This window comes from Palaemon carinicauda, chromosome 6 (assembly GCF_036898095.1).
Source record: "Palaemon carinicauda isolate YSFRI2023 chromosome 6, ASM3689809v2, whole genome shotgun sequence".
In the NCBI taxonomy this organism is placed as follows: domain Eukaryota; kingdom Metazoa; phylum Arthropoda; class Malacostraca; order Decapoda; family Palaemonidae; genus Palaemon; species Palaemon carinicauda.
The window spans coordinates 147,809,719-147,828,034 of NC_090730.1; positions in this window are offsets into that span (position 1 = coordinate 147,809,719).

Sequence of the window (18,316 nt, forward strand, 5' to 3'; positions counted from 1 at the left end):
TAACGATATATATGATTGGGCTCTTCTCTCAGGTTCTAAGTCAAGAGAGAGAGAGAGAGAGAGAGAGATAGAGACGGAGGGAGAAAGAGGATAAACGTTTCCCTCAAGCCTGCCAGGCGTACGAGTAACGTCGTTATCGTTTTGCTCTTATCCCTAGTCTCTTTAGGGGAAGAAACTAAACGTTTCTAGAGTGATCTAGTGTTTAGTCTCTTTCCAGCCACTGAATTTTCTTTCATTAGATTTTTCTGTTACATTGTAATTCTGTTTTCGCAATTACTAACTTTTGAGAAGGATAGAATTGCGTGTTTCAGGTACAAACCACTTAAAGTTTCGAGTTCAGTGAAATAAGTGCAAACAGAAATCAAAGTGATAAGTGATTAGTGCAAAGTATGTCAGTGTTATGCGTGAGGGTACTTTTGTGCGCGCCAGTCGTCCTCCCAGTCCGGGACCTCTTGCAAGCTCCCAAGCCCAGGGGAGAAGCAATGTCGAAGGATTAAAGGGTTCGGCAGGCCTTGATCGGCGCACAGAAGTATCCTCGGTGGTTGTGGGCGTGTCTTACAGAGACCGTCACTCCCACCCGCAGACGATTGAGCCCTTATTTTGCTCGTCTGCAGAAGAGATTTAGAGGAGAAAATAAAGGCAGAGTTACGCTGGTCTCAGGTCTCAAGACCTCTTAAACGTAAAGTCCAGACCTATGCCAGACGTACGAAGTAAAGTTCAACAACCCGGATGCAGTCATTGGGTTAGCTCTGACTCTCCTCAGTCATCAGTTTGTCGGGCTGAGAGTGCTCCTACACTCCCCCCCCCCCCTATGCTCGCTCCGCCTGATCGCAGTACCACCTGCCAGGCGTACGATGTTGTGGACTCTACTACAGTTCATGCAAGCACAGCTTTCGGACCTGATGCGTGAGTGTCGTGCTGAGAGTGTTGCACCTCCTCCTCCTCCTGCACCGGTGGTGCACCAACCGCCTGCACCCGTTCAGCCTGTGCTGCACCCGCCTGCACCGGTGGTGCACCAACCGGCTGCACCCGTTCAGCCTGTGCTGCACCCGCCTGCACTCGCTGCACCCAGTCGCAACACCATCTGCCAGGCGTACGATGTTGTGGACTCTACTACAGTCCATGCAAGCACAGCTTTCGGACCTGTTGCGTGAGTGTCGGGCTGAGAGTGTTGCACCTCCACCTGCACCCTTTCAGCCTGTGCTCAACCCGCCTGCACTCGCTGCACCCAGTCGCAGCACCATCTGCCAGGCGTACGATGTTGTGGACTCTACTACAGTCCATGCAAGCACAGCTTTCGGACCTGTTGTGTGAGTGTCGGGCTGAGAGTGTTGCACCTCCCCTGCACCCGTTCAGCCTGTGCTCAACCCGCCTGCACTCGCTGCACCCAGTCGCAGCACCATCTGCCAGGCGTACGATGTTGAACCTCTTTCTGTGTTCGCTGTTCCCAGTGTTGTTCAGCCTCAGCCTTCTTTAAGGCAACCTTCGGTTTGGGATCAGGAGGATTACCCCACTCTTCCTCCTCCTCCCCTGGCTGCTCCACCGGTGGTGCAACTCTCGGTGGAGGTACAACCTCTTCCACCTGTGAGTCAGTCTCCTCAGCTGCTGCACCGAGCTCAACCCGTGCACCCTGATCCTGCGCCTCAGACACCTCTGCTTGCGGGAACTTTACCTTGTTCTGCGCAACCTCGGTCTCTTCACGCTCCACTCATACCACAGGAACAGGAACTTTCTGCACCTTCCACTGTTGTTGTTCCAGCTCGTTCTGACTCTGCTGTTCAGCATACCTTACCTCCATTTTCAAACCATGGCAAAAATATGAATCATGAGTTATGAATGTAAGGTAAACATTATGTTGATTTTTTAAACCCCATGCAAGCATGCATAAAGCACTCTAGCACTGGTCATGGAATTTCTGAGGAATGTTAAACGCCATGCACACGCTCTGCTTTCCTTACAGCAGGCTCTGCTTACAGCAGGCTCTGCTTACTACATGCTCAGCATTCAGCATGCTCTGCATTCAGCATGCTCTGCATACAACACATGCTCTACATACAGCATGCTCTGCATACAGCATACTCTGCATTCATCATGCTCTGCATACCTTACCGCATGCTTCTCAACATATCTTGGGTTGTTGCCAACTCACTAGACTGTCAAGCAGTTTCATAACGTTGCCTTCTAGTCTGCTGCTTTTGCACCAGTGAACCCTCACTCAGAGAACTTAGCTTTTCTAGGATAAGGTCCCTGTAGATGAGAAAGTTCTTTTCTCCCTCCTTCTGATATTCCCTTGAGGACTCTGTCATTTGGAGGGAGCCTTTAGCTGCATAACCTCTTATGGACTTTTATTTAAGCATAACATGCTTACAGGGAAGGTAATGGTTCCACTTCAGCCGCTAATCCCGTCTGTTACCACACCTGCTCCCATAGACCTTGAGCTGTGTTGCATGACATGCAGTCCAAGCTTAGTCCTTGTTAGAGGATTTTTGTTTACGAAGTCAATGTGTCACGGGGAAGACGTTCAACAACCAACAGAAGGGACTTGTTGTGACGCAGTGCGGCAACCTCAGCAACCCGTTAAGGAGTTGTCTGTACGACCCAGATAGTCTAGACAGATTCGGGTTGTCACTGTACTTCCTCGCTTGCCCATGACTGTCAGTTTACAGACTGTGCAGCAGTATCATGACCTTGTGTCCGGCTCCGTCAGACGACTGGCTTTTAAGAGCTCCCACAAGTCGTCGCTGTCTGGAGATTTTCAAATGGACTATGGATCTGACCAAGAAACTGGGCCTCCTGGTCAATTTTGAGGAGTCTCAGCTCGTTCCATCCCAGACCATTGTTTCCTTGGGTATGGATCTTCAGAGTCGAGCTTTCGGACTTGTCCGTCGGCCCCAAGGATCTTCCAAGCCCTAGAATGCATCCAGAGCATGCTGAGAAGGAACCGATGCTTAGTCAGGCAGGGGATGAGTCTAACAGGGACACTTTCATCGCTGGCCCTGTTCATCGAGTTAGGGAGACTCCACCTCCGCCCCCTTCAGTATCATCTAGCTGCTCACTGGATAAAGGACATGACGCTAGAGACGGGCTCAGTTCCTGTTTCCGAAGAGATGAGGTCTACTCTAACGTGGTGGAAGAACAGCATTCTTCTCAAGGAAGGTCTACCTTTGGCTGTTCAGACCCCCGACCACCGTCTCTTCTCGGACGCATCGGACACGGGCTGGGGTGCGACACTGGACGGACAGGAATGCTCGGGAACATGGAATCGGGAGCAAAGGACACTTCACATCTATTGCAAGGAGTTGTTGGCAGTTCATCTGGCCTTGATAAACTTCAAGTCCCTCCAGCTTAACAAGGTGGTGGAGGTGAACTCCGACTACACCACAGCCTTGGCTTACATCTCCAAGCAGAGAGGGACTCATTCGAGGAAGTTGTTCAAGATCGCAAGGGACCTCCTCATTTGGTCAAAGATCGAAAGCTCACGCTGGTAACGAGGCTCATTCAGGGCGATATGAATGTCATGGCAGATCGCCTCAGCCGTAAGGGTCAGGTCTTCCCCACAGAGTGGACCCTTCACAAGAATGTTTGCAGCAGACTTTGGGCCCTGTGGGGTCTGCCAACCATAGTTCTATTCGCTACCTCGATGACCAAGAAGCTCCTCTTGTATTGTTCTCCGATTCCAGACCCAGCAGCAGTTCGCGTGGATGCCTTTCTGCTGGATTGGTCCCATCTCAACCTGTATGCATTCCCGCCGTTCAAGATTGTCAACAGGGTACTTCAGAAGTTCGCCTCTCACAAAGGGACACGGTTGACGTTGGTTGCTCCCCTCTGACCCGCGAGAGAAGGGTTCACCGAGGTACTGCAATGGCTGGTCGACGTTCCCAGGACTCTTCCTCCTAGAGTGGACCTTCTGCGTCAACCTCACGTAAAGAAGGTACACCCAAACCTCCACGCTCTTCGTCTGACTGCCTTCAGACTATCGAAAGTCTCTCAAGAACTAGAGGCTTTTCGAAGGAGGCAGCCAGAACGATTGCCAGAGCAAGGACGACATCCACTCTCAGAGTCTATCAGTCTTAATGGGAAGTCTTCCGAAGCTGGTGCAAGGCCAATGCAGTTTTCCTCAACCAGTACCACTGTAACCCAGATTGCTGACTTCCTGTTACATCTAAGGAACGTAAAATCCCTATCAGCTCCTACGATCAAGGGTTACAGAAGTATGTTGGCAGCGGTTTTCCGCCACAGAGGCTTGGATCTTTCCTCCAACAAAGATCTACAGGACCTCCTTAGGTCTTTTGAAACCTCAAAGGAACGTCGGTTGTCCACTCCAGGCTGGAATCTAGACGTGGTCCTAAGGTTCCTAATGTCATCAGGATTTGAACCGTTCCAATCAGCCTCTTTTAAGGACCTCACATTAGAAACTCTTTTCCTCGTGTGCTTAGCAACAGGTAAAAGAGTAAGTGAGATCCACGCCTTCAGCAGGAACATAGGTTTCACATCTGAAACGGCTACATGTTCCTTGCGGCTCGGTTTTTTTGGCTAAAACGAGCTTCCTTCCCGTCCTTGCCCTAAGTCGTTCGAGATCCCAAGCCTGTCCAACATGGTGGGGAACGAACTAGAGAGAGTACTTTGCCCTGTTAGAGCTCTTAAGTACTATTTAAGAAGGTCAAAACCATTACGAGGACAATCAGAAGCCTTATGGTGTGTTATCAAGAAGCCTTCTCTACCAATGTCTAAGAACTCAGTTTCTTACTACATCAGGCTTCTGATTAGAGAAGCAAATTCTCATCTGAAGGAAGAAGACCTTGCTTTGCTGAAGGTAAGGACACATGAAGTGAGAGCTGTGGCTACTTCAGTGGCCTTCAAACAGAACCGTTCTCTGCAGAGTGTTATGGATGCAACCTATTGGAGAAGCAAGTCAGTGTTCGCATCATTCTATCTCAAAGATGTCCAGTCTCTTTACGAGTACTGCTACACCCTGGGTCCATTCGTAGCAACGAATGCAGTAGTAGGCGAGGGCTCAGCCACTACATTCCCATAATTCCATAACTTTTTAACCTTTCTCTTGAATACTTTTTATGGGTTGTTCGGTCGGCTAAGAAGCCTTCCACATCCTTGTTGATTTGGCGGGTGGTCAATTCTTTCTTGAGAAGCGCCGAGGTTAAAGGTTGTGATGAGGTCCTTTAGTATGGGTTGCAGCCCTGTATACTTTAGCACCTTTGGGTTGATTCAGCCTCCAAGAGGAACGCTGCGCTCAGTAAGGAAGACGAACTTAAAAAAGAGACAGAGTAACGGTTCAATTCGACTTCCTTACCAGGTACTTATTATTTCATTGTTATTTGAGATAACTGTTATATGAAATATGGGATACTTAGCTATCCTTTAATCTTGTACACTGGTTTTCACCCACCCCCCTGGGTGTGAATCAGCTACATGATTATCGGGTAAGTTTAATATTGAAAAATGTTATTTTCATTAGTAAAATAAATTTTTGAATATACTTACCCGATAATCATGATTTAATTGACCCTCCCTTCCTCCCCATAGAGAACCAGTGGGACCGAGGAATAATTGAGGAGGTGTCAACAAGAAGTACTTGAGTACCTGGCCACAGGTGGCGCTGGTAAGAACACCCCCTTCTAGTATTGTGATAGCTGGCGTATCCCTCCATAGAATTCTGTCGGGCAACAGAGTTGACAGCTACATGATTATCGGGTAAGTATATTCAAAAATTTATTTTACTAATGAAAATAACATTTTTCTTCTTTTTCAAGTAATTCATGAATATAAAACATGCTTTAGGTTAAAGTGCCAGCTGTTGATTAATTGTGTGTGTGCTCTACGATTGTTTACTTGGTTGCTGGCTTTATCAGTGTTGTTTACTTTCATGCATGCCTTTCCTTTTCAAGTAGGATCTTTGTTAATTAACCTCCAAATGTTAGTTTGTTACTTTTCCTAATAATTCCATAATTACAATTTATTTATACCTTAACTGGCTTAGCTGATTTTTATCCTAGTTTATAACTAAATAAATTGGCAGAGGTTATGGTTGTGGTAATTTCAGATACCAATTTGGTAACTAATTCCATTAATCAGAAGAGTTCTTATTATTACTGTACAGTTGGTTATGAAATATGAAGGAAGGTTAACTTGTGGCATCTATAATTACGATTAGGCTAGCGGGTTACAAGGTGAATACTATTACATTTAATAATAACTGCATTTAGTTTACTGGCTTAATGTTAGTTGAATCCTGAACCGAGTGTTCTTTAATTATAACTGATGTATTGTATTTTATGGATCACTAACTACTGAATAAGCAGGATAGCACTTACCGCTCAGAGACAAATTTGTGTAGTTATTTCTTGTTTGTTGTGTTAAAGTACTGTTGTTGGTATTTCATAATTATTTTTAGTTTCTTTATCATGTATAATTGCAGTTATTGTTTTTTTGTATTTTTGGTGATACAGTATCGATAACAGTACTGTACTATAGTACTGTATAACTTTCCTTGTTGATTCCAAATGGTAGCTAATGTATTTTTTTTAGTTTTCAGTAATTGTGTGTATATGCTGTGAGTTTCCACTTGTACTGTATATTATTTTTGTATCAGTGTGTGCCACTTGTATACAGTAGTGGTTTATATTGTGATTTTTGTGCTGTTCTGCTTACCAAAAGCATGCCTAGGTGAATGTGTCCATGTCATTTAGGTGGGTCTGTCATGTATGTCTTCACTAGAGATGGACCCTCACTTGCTAAGTAACACCTGCCAAGCCTAACACTACTTGTTACTTGTGACTTACCAGTGGCATGTAGAAATTTTAATAATGACCTATGGTCTCTTTATGAGAAGAGAAATACTCAATGCAAACAGAGAGAAGCAGTCTACTTTAGAATTTCCTGCTTTTTATGATGGAATCTGTTATCAATCCACATTTGGGTCTTTTGTTTTCATGTTTTAAGTTTAGTAGTGTGATTCTTCCAACAGTATTCCTTTTCAACTATTTTTTTTCATGCTTGCTCCTGCACGTGCCTGCCTTTTGCCTACTTCTGTTCTGTACTACTTTTCACTTGCCAGGCATTTGCTTTTATGTGGCTAATGAATTGATGTTACTGGTGTCATCCAGCATTATCTTTACCAAACTATTGCCTTGACTATGTTTGCTCAGTGATCTGTTAGACTTTTCTGATTCTCATTCTATTTCTGTAGTGTTGGCTGCCCCAGTGTGCCATCTGTGTTTACTCCACCTACTGGTCCTGCTGTATTACGAGTTACTTCTGCTGTGCATGTCTGCTTTGAATGCTGTTTCTGATTTGCCTTTAACTTAAATTATATTGTAAGAGGTCATCAAAAAAGTGTAACATCTTTCTTAATAGGACAATGACATCCTTAAAGGGTTGCCTAAGTACGCTGGCTCCTCAACCCTCACTTGTTGGCTCCAAGAAGTACACCTTGGCATACCAACTCAATTGATGGGCAGATTAAGGAAGTGATTCTACCTTCTTTGTGGGTTAGTTTCTTGAGACGATGGGTGCGGGTGTTTAACCGAGGATTAAAACAAAACATGCACTTGGGATAGGCATTGGGGGAATAAGCCAGGATACTTACTTCTGTGACTCTTCAGCTGTCCTCTGTATTGGGCCTACCTTCTATGTCAGTGATGTTTCCCCTTACCATCTGACCGTTGATGGTTTGGTCAAGTCTGTAAGTTTCATCTTGCCTTAATAATTCTGCTAGGCTAGTCTTAGTTCCTTATTCACTGAGGAACATCAAATATCTCCTTAGTTAATGATGGATTGCAAAAAGTAAGAGAATCATATGTGTGCTGTGTTGACTACCCTAGCTGCCTTAATGGTACAGTAGATTTGAGATTTTACTTCTCTACAGGTTATTGCTTCATTACATTGTATGCCTGAAGTTTCCACTCTTGTTGTGACTGCCCCTTTTGTTTTATTCTCAACTGTTCCTGCTACTTATGCTTGCTAGCTGCAACTGTGTTTGCTTTGTCTAGTGTTCCTTTTAGGGTTGCTGTTGCTCTTGGGATCAGTGCATTGCCTCTGCCACTTTATATTCTCACAGATTGCTGTGTCAGCCTCCAGGACTTTAAGATATCGCACTACTTAACTCTAGCCATCTAATGTCATTTCCCCCTTCACTTGATGCAGAGGTTCATGCATCCTAAAACAAAATAGTCTCACAGAGATTAAGAGTACCTTCATGGTGATTTTTAAGGCTATTTTAGACATTCTTTCTCTAGATGAGATCACCCATCATCCTGGCCGTCAATGAGAGTTTAAAATATCAACTAATCGTATTTACCAAAGTATCTTTTAATAATACTGATGAGAGTTTCATGCTCCTCATTGCAGCCATGGTTCCAATAGGCCTAATTATTTGGTGAAGTTGGACTCTTCCCTTTTGAGAGTAAGCTTGTCATCCCTTTACCTATGCTCAAAGAAAAAGCATCCACCACCAGCTCCTGACATTTTCAACGTTAGTTCAATGCAGAAGTTCTATTGTATCTAGAGTTACCCTGCACAGATTTGGAATGTGTCCTATCCTATGGATGGCACAACAAAGTAATAAAGAGAACTCCAGCTTCCTTGCTCTTATTCTGAGATTGACATGACAGATGTTTCTCAGAGTTTATCACTATCAATAACTGGTAAGAGAGTCCTTGGCACTATCGGTTCCCTTCTGTAGTGACAGTAAGCCCCAAGTGGATGGTGCATTTGTTGGAAAGGGCCTGAAAATAAGGATTATGGTATATTTACTGATAAACTTTGTGATGAGAACATGGAACAATACAACCAGAGACCTTATTTAACCTGATTTACTCTTCAGACGTTAAAAACCTGAGAGCCACAGACATTCTTAACCCTTACCTACTCCAGGAGAAATTGATCAAGGAATTATCCTAGATCATAGCAAATCCAGTCAGGTTGTCATATTTCCCCATCTTTATTAGTGAACTTAAGCAGCATAGGATCCTGTGTATCTCCACTTGAAAGTTGTCTCTTACTTCTTTTTGGTACACAGCATGGAGAGACATATCACTAGGTTTATACTAGAGGTTAACAGCCTGTCTTCAACTTTGATCCTGTCAACCCCTAGCAACGGTTTCTCAGTTCTTTGCCTAGACTTTAGCAACAATGCAGACTGGAGCGCTTTGATCTGGCACATGGCTACAGAGACATCTGAACAAATGGATGTTTTTTTGTGTCGACAACAGAATTGATACAGCCTGAATTGCTTTGGCAACCACTTTTAGTATCTGGGTATTCACATCATGTGGAAGCAAGACTTGATTACATCTACAAAAGCAATGTCTAGGGGATTATAAATCATCACTACAACAGTTCTAGTTAATTTATGTAAGTTGCCAGTTTTATCTGAATCCCTTTATTTTATTTCTAAGGATGTGGAATATTTTTAGTATTTTTTTATAATACTGTGTATTGTTGAGCAATATGTTTGTTTCTTAATACAGTACAGTATATGAAAATAACTGTAAATACTTTAGCAGTGATGAGAATTGTCAATCCTGTTTCTTAAAATATGTCGGCTTACATCAAATATTTGTCTGAGAGATTTCTCATATTTTGTGACTGTGCTCCACATTTTATGTTTATGCAACACGATATTTCTTTAATGTTGAAGTATGTTCTCGATTCAGTATATTTTGTGTGAATGTTTGCTTCACTATTGGGAAAAAGAAAGTCGTTTATATTCTAGATTCAATATATTTAGTGTGTGTTATCTCCACTCTTGTGAAGTAGAAAATCTCACATTATCAGTAGAGTAGTTAAGATCTCTCCAATGGATTTTAGCAATAAAGAGTATTTATGCAAGCTTTCCACAAACTTAATTCAAGTGCTCAGTTAATTGAAATCTCTATAAATGGAATTGTGAAAAGTAAAAAGCTAAAGAGATCATTTTCTTTCTGCAATACATAGCTGCGTAAATTATTTGCTGTTGATTTTATATTTTCATTAAGATGAAAAAAAATTAAACACATTATCTAAATATCCTTGACATTATTACTTTTAGATTATTAGCTCTTTTCATATAAATGACAATCTGTAAACATTGTCTATGGGAATGAAGTCAGGACTTAGACTACTCTAGTTTATCCATCTTGTGACAGCGATTAGAAGAATGCTTAATATAGGAAATCCAGTACAAAGTTTAACAACTAAACTGTAGTATTCTCTAATCAGACATCATTATTCACTGGAAGAAAAAGAAAATTGTTCGTCACAACTGCTTCAACTGTGGCTCTACCAGATGTTCAAACTTGCAGATTCTGAAGGATCTCCAAAGTTGGATAGGCTTAGATCTCATGGAAATGATTAATTCTCTGGTTCTTCAGACCTCAGAAGTTAGCCTATTCACTGACACATATTGGGGATCACCACCTCTTGCTAAACATGGTAGCCTTGTCAGCTGCTGACAGACAAGAACCTGAATATCAACATTCTGGCAAAGAAGGATGTGGTCTTAGCTCTCTGAGCATTTACTACATCAGTAGAAGACATGGTTGTTAGGGATAATGGTACACAGTTCCAGTACAGTCTCTATCTCGGAAAACCAAAAAAGGAACAAGATCTACATTTTTTTTCTGCCCAGCTGTGAAAATCTTGTATGTGCAGAATTCAACAGAATTGACACTAGTCCATTTTTTTCCTAGGAAAGTAAAACATTACTGCAGACAGCCTCGGCAAAAGTGGTCTTATTATTTCCATATAAAATTATCAACCAACAGAGAAAGAAAGAAACAAATAAATAATAAAACTGAATAAAACCCTACTGTAAAACACTAAGAACTATTGTAAATATTTATCTTCAAAGAGAAACTAAAGATTAACTCGAAAAAAATGTCTCCTATTTACCAGTGAGCGTGTTGTGAATATTTTTTTGGGCTCAAGCCATGTCGTCCTGATGGAAGTTCCTTAAAGGCAGCTTCCTAGGGTATATTACAACTACGGCGATATTCCCAGAGAATTTACCTTCAGGTACCCAGAATTCTAACTCCTGGAGCGAGTATCCCTAAAAAGACCTTAGGGATATCGTAAATATCAGTGGACGTATTCTTGACACGCCTCATAGCAATCTATACCCCGAATAGAGTTAACACTTCGTAGGGGTAAAATGGCAAGAAAACGAAAACGATAAGAAAGGGGGGAGCCGTTCATAAGGCATCTCTCCTCCCCGTTTCGAAAGCGTGCCCTGCGCCGCTCACGGCGCCATCTGTATTCCTTTTTGCGTAGCTCTACGACTCGGTGTGTTTTCCCTGTTTTCTACCCAATCTTGGAATTTTCTCGCTTAATAATGCTTTCTCCAACTTCTTCTGCCTCGGATAAGTTGAGTACTATTTCTTTTATGTATAAATGTAGGCTCTTGGTTAAAATTAAAGTAATTAAAAGAGTTATCTTTGATACAAGAGCTGTTGCCTGCTGGAGGCATCATGGATGCTGTCGCTCGCTAGAATAGGATTTATTTGTTAGCAAGAGCGACGTTCCCAACCCCTTTGCGCTTAAATATTAGCTACTTAGCTTATTTAGGAATTCTGTTATGATGCGATAGTAGTGTGCCTGGCGAAGTTTTGCCAAGGCTGCCAACACTAGTCTTCGTAGGCTAGCTGTTGGCCTATGTACTTCCTGCATGATAATTAGTCTTCCAAATGTGAATTTATTGCTTTAAGCGTTAGGCAACGTTATACATATAAGTCCTTTTCGAGTACCTTCCAAGATAGTATTGGTGTGAGTTTCGGTGAATTAGGTAATCGATTCTCTTAGTGCCTAGGCTAGGTTGTCTTAGGTCATTATAATATTATCTGTTCCCCGTTTGCTCCCTTCTCTTCGGGGAAGGGGCAAACCCTTTCCCTCTGTTTAAGCCTTAGGCTTAACTCTAGTGGTTTATTTGAATTAATCTTCAAATATATCTATGCTGGAGTAGTACTGTACCTTCCCGTTCCAACTGTATTGGTTCAGAGGGGGAAAGTACAACAGTGTTTAGTCTGAGCCCGGTTTGTCTGGCATGGGGCAGAGTCTCCCTTGCTGATTGACTCGGGCATTAAGGGTTATCCCCTTGGTCCACCTTGTTGGGTTCCAGTAGTGATCCCTTTACTCGGTGACTCATCAGACTGTCCTATTGCCGTTCCGGTTTCGGGATATGTTCCCTTTTCTGGAAAGGCAATTCCTTCCTTGCCGTGGTTCTTGGGAGGCAGCCAGTAGTGCCGGCCTCCCTCTCGGGTCTTTCTCTAACTGAGATGAACTGTCTTAGTTGGGAATGACCCTTAACCAAGGTAAGGTTGGATAGGACCCTCTGTCCTTCCCTTCTTTTTTCCGTTCCTTGTGTCAGTCGTCTGCATCCTTGCCTAGCCTAGGTTGGGATGAGGAACTGGCGTGGTCTCCTGTCGGCCGGCAGAGTGTGCCGACCGGCAGAGACCATTACTTCGAGTGCTGCCCGGTCCTTTCTTGGTCCCTCCATCGCTGCCGTCTGTAGATTCAGTAGGCAGCGGTTAGGAAGCTTGACTTAGTGTCTCCCCTTCCTTTCGGCACTCTTTCGGGTGCCGGGCCCAGAGACTCATAGTCTCTTAACCCGGCACTCATTCTATTGTCTTAGTATGTGTTGTCCTTGCCGTCTGCCGGCCTACAGGCCGGCCGTCGGTGGGGAGGGGTGTTCTCCAGTTCTCTTGCTGTCGGTCGGCGTTGGGTGTATACCTTTGCCGGCCGGTCTCTTGCTCATCTGTCGGCCACTACAAGTGGGGCCGGCAGCCGAGCGCTGCCTAGTGTGGGGGGCCAGCCGGCAGGGTTTGTTTGCTGCTGCCGGCCGGCCTGCGACACTGCCCAGTCAGCCGGCCACTAAGAATGATGGCCGGCAACGCAGTGCAAACCGGGTGGCTGCGGTCCGGCAACCACTGCCGGCCGGTTCAGGCATGGGATCTGGAGTTCTCCCCAATAAGGGTGATCTGATGTTGTGTACTTGAGATCTACCTTTCGAAAAACGGGGGGGGGGGGGGGGGGGGATGCTGACCGGCAATAGCCGGCTGGCACACCACCCTCAGGTACTGTATCAGTCCTCTCTTGGTGGTATATTCAACCAAGGGAGTTCATGATGTAGTAGGTTACAACACTGTCTTTTCTATCTTACTTGTGTTACTGGTACAATCACCTGGTGTCGCCTTACAAGGATAAAAGATAATTCTTTTATCCCTGGCCGGAATGGTAATATTTTACCTTAGGTGTGAGCTACACCTAATTTCCTTTGGAAATATGTTCTCTGGTTATTCTAGTAAAGACTAACTATGTGACTTGGCTGGTGGGCTTCCACAGGTGTTTGTGTGGGTTTCACAAGTAGGTGTCTTTCCCTTATTCTTGTTGAATACTCATTTGTTACATGTGAATTGAAATTCACTTGATATTCATGGAAATTTTTCTTCTTTTACAGGAGGAGCATCCGAAGTGTGATAGTGTCTTCTGCAATGTCCGCAGTAAGAACTTTTGTGGACATGCCTCGTGTAGGAGGCACGCGGCTTGTGCAGCCTCCAATGATGACCATCGTTACTGAGATCCGCAGGTATGTGCTGTATGTACTAACCTGCTATCAGAGGCTTTTGAATCCCCTAGGTCGGCGGAGTCAAGAGATGCAGCGAGGGAGAGGCTTCGCTTATGGGTAAGGGGTTTTCAGAAAAACACCACTGGACCTTATCTTCCTAACGAGAAGATGAGGGCATACCTTTTTCCCAAGGCTTCCCCTGATGCTGTTGTTCCCCAGCCTCGGCCGGAGATCCCTCTGATCCAGATTCCAGTGGAGGAGGATGTCGCTGACGCCATGCAGGACATCCAGTTGGACGACAAGATGTCCGACTTGTCCGATCGTGCGGAGCAGGATCTCCTCGCAGAGGGCGAGGAGGAGGATCGAGATCCTATTGCCGTGGAGGAAGAGGTTCCCGTATCATCAGACGTGCCGGTTCAGGTCTCTGAACCTATCCCCTCTACCTCGTCCGCTCTTCTAGCAGAGCTTGGACAGGCTCTCTCTTCCATCGTTGGTATGATCCAACAGATGCAGAGGGAGAATAATCAGAAGGCCGCTACTTTGGAGCTCCAGATGCAGAAGATCACAGCATCACGTGGACCTCCAAAGAAGCTCAACGTTAAGGACCTTCCTCTGTGCTCGGATGCCAACCCGTGGAGATATGCCGAGCACATGCCGATGACGATTGGGAAGATCGTCATGTCGGAGAAACTGGGCTCAGTTCCCCTTGAGGAGGTGGAATTCTGGCCCAGTAGAGGGGCCTATCCGGACTGCTATGTCCGTTTGAAGAAGGAGCCGGCTTCGAAGGAGGAGACGGAACCAAAGGAGGTGATTATCCTGGATCACTCCAAGGCTCAAGCCACTTTAACAGCTGCTTTAAAGGAGAGGGGGTTCTCAAACTCAAAAGTTGCCGCTTTGAGTAAGAAGCACCCCTCCTTTGTATCCTCCCCGGCTAGGGCCTTCCCCTTTATGCAAAAGGGGTTTGCGGCCGTCATGAAGGCGGTTGAAGCTGGCAAGCCGTGCCCGTCTTTGGAGGAATGTAAACCTCTATCGTTGGCATTGCCAATGGACAATAAGGACTGGAAGGAGGTGCACCTTACTTTCTCGGTTGGGAAGTTGGACGCCGACATTGCAGGACAGCAGTTCGGCGAAAACCTTCCCAAGTTGTCGGAATTCCTTCTACGGAGGGAATTGGACACAAAGGAGCGCCTGGCAGCCTCGATGTCTCTCCAGACCAACATGGAGACGATGGCTAGCGACCCCAAGATGCCAGAGATGTTCATGGTTATGGCCAAAATCCATCTGGCCACAGTAACCAAGGACCTCTATTGCTTTGTTAAAGCAAGGAGGGCCTGTAGGGAGTTTGTGTTCGCCTCGGCCACAGTGAGGCATGAACCCAAGAGGCTAATTTCATCCAGCATCTGGGGTAAAGATCTCTTTCCCAAGGACGTGGTCAAAGAGATCGTGGACAAGGCAGCCACTGAGAACCGCAATCTTCTCCTGAAGTGGGGCCTGTCCCTTAAGAGGAAGTCTTCTCCGGATGAGGGCCCTCAGCCGAAAGGAAAGGCGAAGAAGTCAAGGTTTTCCTCCCGTCCAGCCAAGTCCTTCAAACCGCAAAGACAACAGCAGCAGCAGCCAGCTTTGCCTCCGGTTCCACAACTGGTAGCCCAGACCCCGACCACCTTCCAATGGGTTCCCCAAGCCATGTCATCAGCTTCCCCGGCATTCAATCCCGTGTTCGAGGGACAGTCGACCACGTTTCGTGCAAGACCCAGAGGAGCAGCTAGAGGGTCATCAAGACGCCCCTCTAGGGGACGAGGATTCAGAGGTGGTCGCGGCCAGGGAGGCAAGACTGCAGGGCAGTCAAAGTGAAGTGTCGCCGGTAGGTGGGAGACTTCAGTATTTCCGGGATCGCTGGACCTTCGATCCCTGGGCCCACAGCCTTCTCAAAAATGGACTGGGTTGGAGTTGGTACAGTACTCCGCCCCAGTGCCCTCAATTTTTCCAACACTCCACCCCCGTTTTGGAGGAGTACATCCAAGATCTGTTGGAGAAAAAGGTGATCAGGAGGGTAAAGTCCATCAAGTTCCAAGGGAGGCTGTTTTGTGTTCCCAAGAAAGACTCGGGGAAACTCAGAGTCATTCTGGACTTGTCACCACTCAACAAGTTCATAGTGAACCACAAGTTCAAGATGTTAACGTTACAACACATAAGGGCCTTACTGCCCAAGAGGGCATATACCGTCTCCATCGATTTGTCAGACGCATATTGGCACGTTCCAATAAGTCGTCGTCTCTCCCCCTACCTAGGATTCAAGCTACAACAAAAACTTTACGCTTTCAGGGCGATGCCCTTCGGACTAAACATAGCCCCAAGGATCTTTACGAAGCTTGCGAGCGCAGCTCTCAAACAGTTACGCCTAAAAGGGTTCCAGGTAGTAGCCTACCTGGACGATTGGTTGGTGTGGGCAGCATCCAGAGCAGAATGCTTGCAAGCTTCCCTACAAGTGATTCAGTTCCTGGAATATCTAGGCTTCATGATCAACAGAAAGAAGTCTCGTCTTTCTCCAGCTCAGAGGTTCCAGTGGTTGGGAATTCACTGGGATCTAGTGTCACACCGTCTTTCCATCCCGATGTCAAAGAGGAAGGAAATAGCGGGGTCTGTCAGGAGACTTCTAGGTTCCGAGAGGATATCAAGACGCGAACAAGAGAGGGTTTTGGGCTCTCTTCAGTTTGCATCAGTAACAGACCCAGTGCTAAGAGCACAGTTAAAAGATGCAGCGGGAGTATGGAGAACCTTTGCATCGAAAGAGCGAAGGGACTTGAAGAGACCGGTCCCACTTCGACTACGTTCTCTTCTCAGACCGTGGTCTCAAGCCAGTCGTCTAAAGAGGTCTCTACCTCTTCAGCCACCCCCCCCCCCCCCCCCGTCAGTGACAATCCACACAGACGCCTCAAAGGTAGGGTGGGGGGGTCACTCCCATCGGAAAAAAGTGCAAGGGATCTGGTCCAAGCTATTTGGGACCTTTCACATAAACTTTCTAGAAGCTATGGCAGTACTTCTTACCCTGAAGAAAGTATCCCCACGTCACTCGATCCACGTAAGGTTGGTACTGGACAGCGAGGTGGTTGTGAAATGTCTGAATCGGCGGGGATCGAGATCCCCACCTCTCAACCAGGTAATGTTAGCCATATTCCGACTGGCGGAGAAGAAGAAGTGGCACCTGTCAGCAGTTCACCTTCAAGGAGTCCGGAATGTGACCGCGGACGCTCTATCCAGGGTTACACCGATAGAGACAGAATGGTCCCTAGACGCAGGATCATTCTCTTTCATCTTGAGACAAGTCCCAGAACTGCAGATAGACCTCTTCGCGACGAAGGACAACAAGAAGCTGCCGAAATATGTGTCCCCATACGTGGACCCCTCGGCAGAAGCAATAGATGCGATGTCCCTCGATTGGAACAGATGGTCCAGGATCTACCTGTTTCCCCCTCACAATCTGATGTTGAGGGTCCTCAACAAACTGAGATCCTTCAAGGGAGTAGCAGCAATAGTGGCCCACAAGTGGCCGAACAGTGTATGGTTCCCTCTAGCTCTGGAACTACGACTGAAGTTTCTACCACTCCCGGACCCAGTTCTGTCCCAGCAAGTCCAGAAGTCGACTGTCTTCGCTTCATTACAGAAAACCCGAACCCTGCAGCTCATGATTTTCTCTCCCTAGCGGTGAAGAAACGGTTCGGAATCTCGAAAGATAGTATCGACTTCCTGGAAGAATACAAGTGTAAGTCTACTAGGAGGCAGTACGAATCTGCGTGGAAGAAATGGGTAGCCTTTGTCAAAGATAAGAACCCGCACGAGATCTCTACGGAGTTCTGCCTATCCTTCTTCATTCACCTCCACGGACAGGGGCTGGCGGCGAACACAATTTCTACATGTAAGTCAGCTCTAACAAGACCCATTCTATATGCCTTCCAGGTAGACCTCGCTAACGAGATGTTTAATAAGATCCCAAAGGCCTGTGCTAGGCTTAGACCATCAGCTCCTCCAAAGCCTATTTCATGGTCGTTAGACAAAGTCCTTCATTTTGCCTCATTACTAGATAATGAGGAATGTGCGTTGAAGGACCTGACTCAAAAAGTGATCTTCCTTTTTGCCCTTGCTTCTGGGGCCAGAGTTAGTGAGATTGTGGCTCTCTCGAGAGAGGAGGGCCGAGTTCAGTTCCTGGATGGGGGAGAACTGAACCTGTTTCCGGACCCTACGTTTCTCGCTAAGAACGAGTTGCCCACCAACAGGTGGGGTCCCTGGAGAATCTGCCCTCTGAAAGAAGATGCATCTCTATGTCCCGTAGAATGCCTTAAGGTCTATCTTCGTAAAACTTCAGACTTCCATGGGGGCCAACTATTCAGAGGAGAAACATCGGGCTCGAATTTATCTTTAAATCAGCTTAGGGCGAAAATTACATATTTTATTCGCAGAGCGGATCCTGACAGTTCACCCGCAGGTCATGATCCGAGGAAAGTTGCTTCATCCTTAAACTTCTTTAACTTTATGGATTTTGAACACCTTCGTTCATACACTGGCTGGAAGTCTTCCAGGGTATTCTTTCGCCACTATGCTAAGCAAGTGGAGCAGCTAAAGAGGTCTGTGGTAGCAGTTGGTTGCGTCGTTAACCCTGCTGTTTAACTCTGCGAGGAACAGCGGAATCATTTGGGACTTGGATTCTTGGGTGAATGGTTAGTTATATGCGTTGATATAACTGGTAGTGAAGGCTCTCAGAGCCCA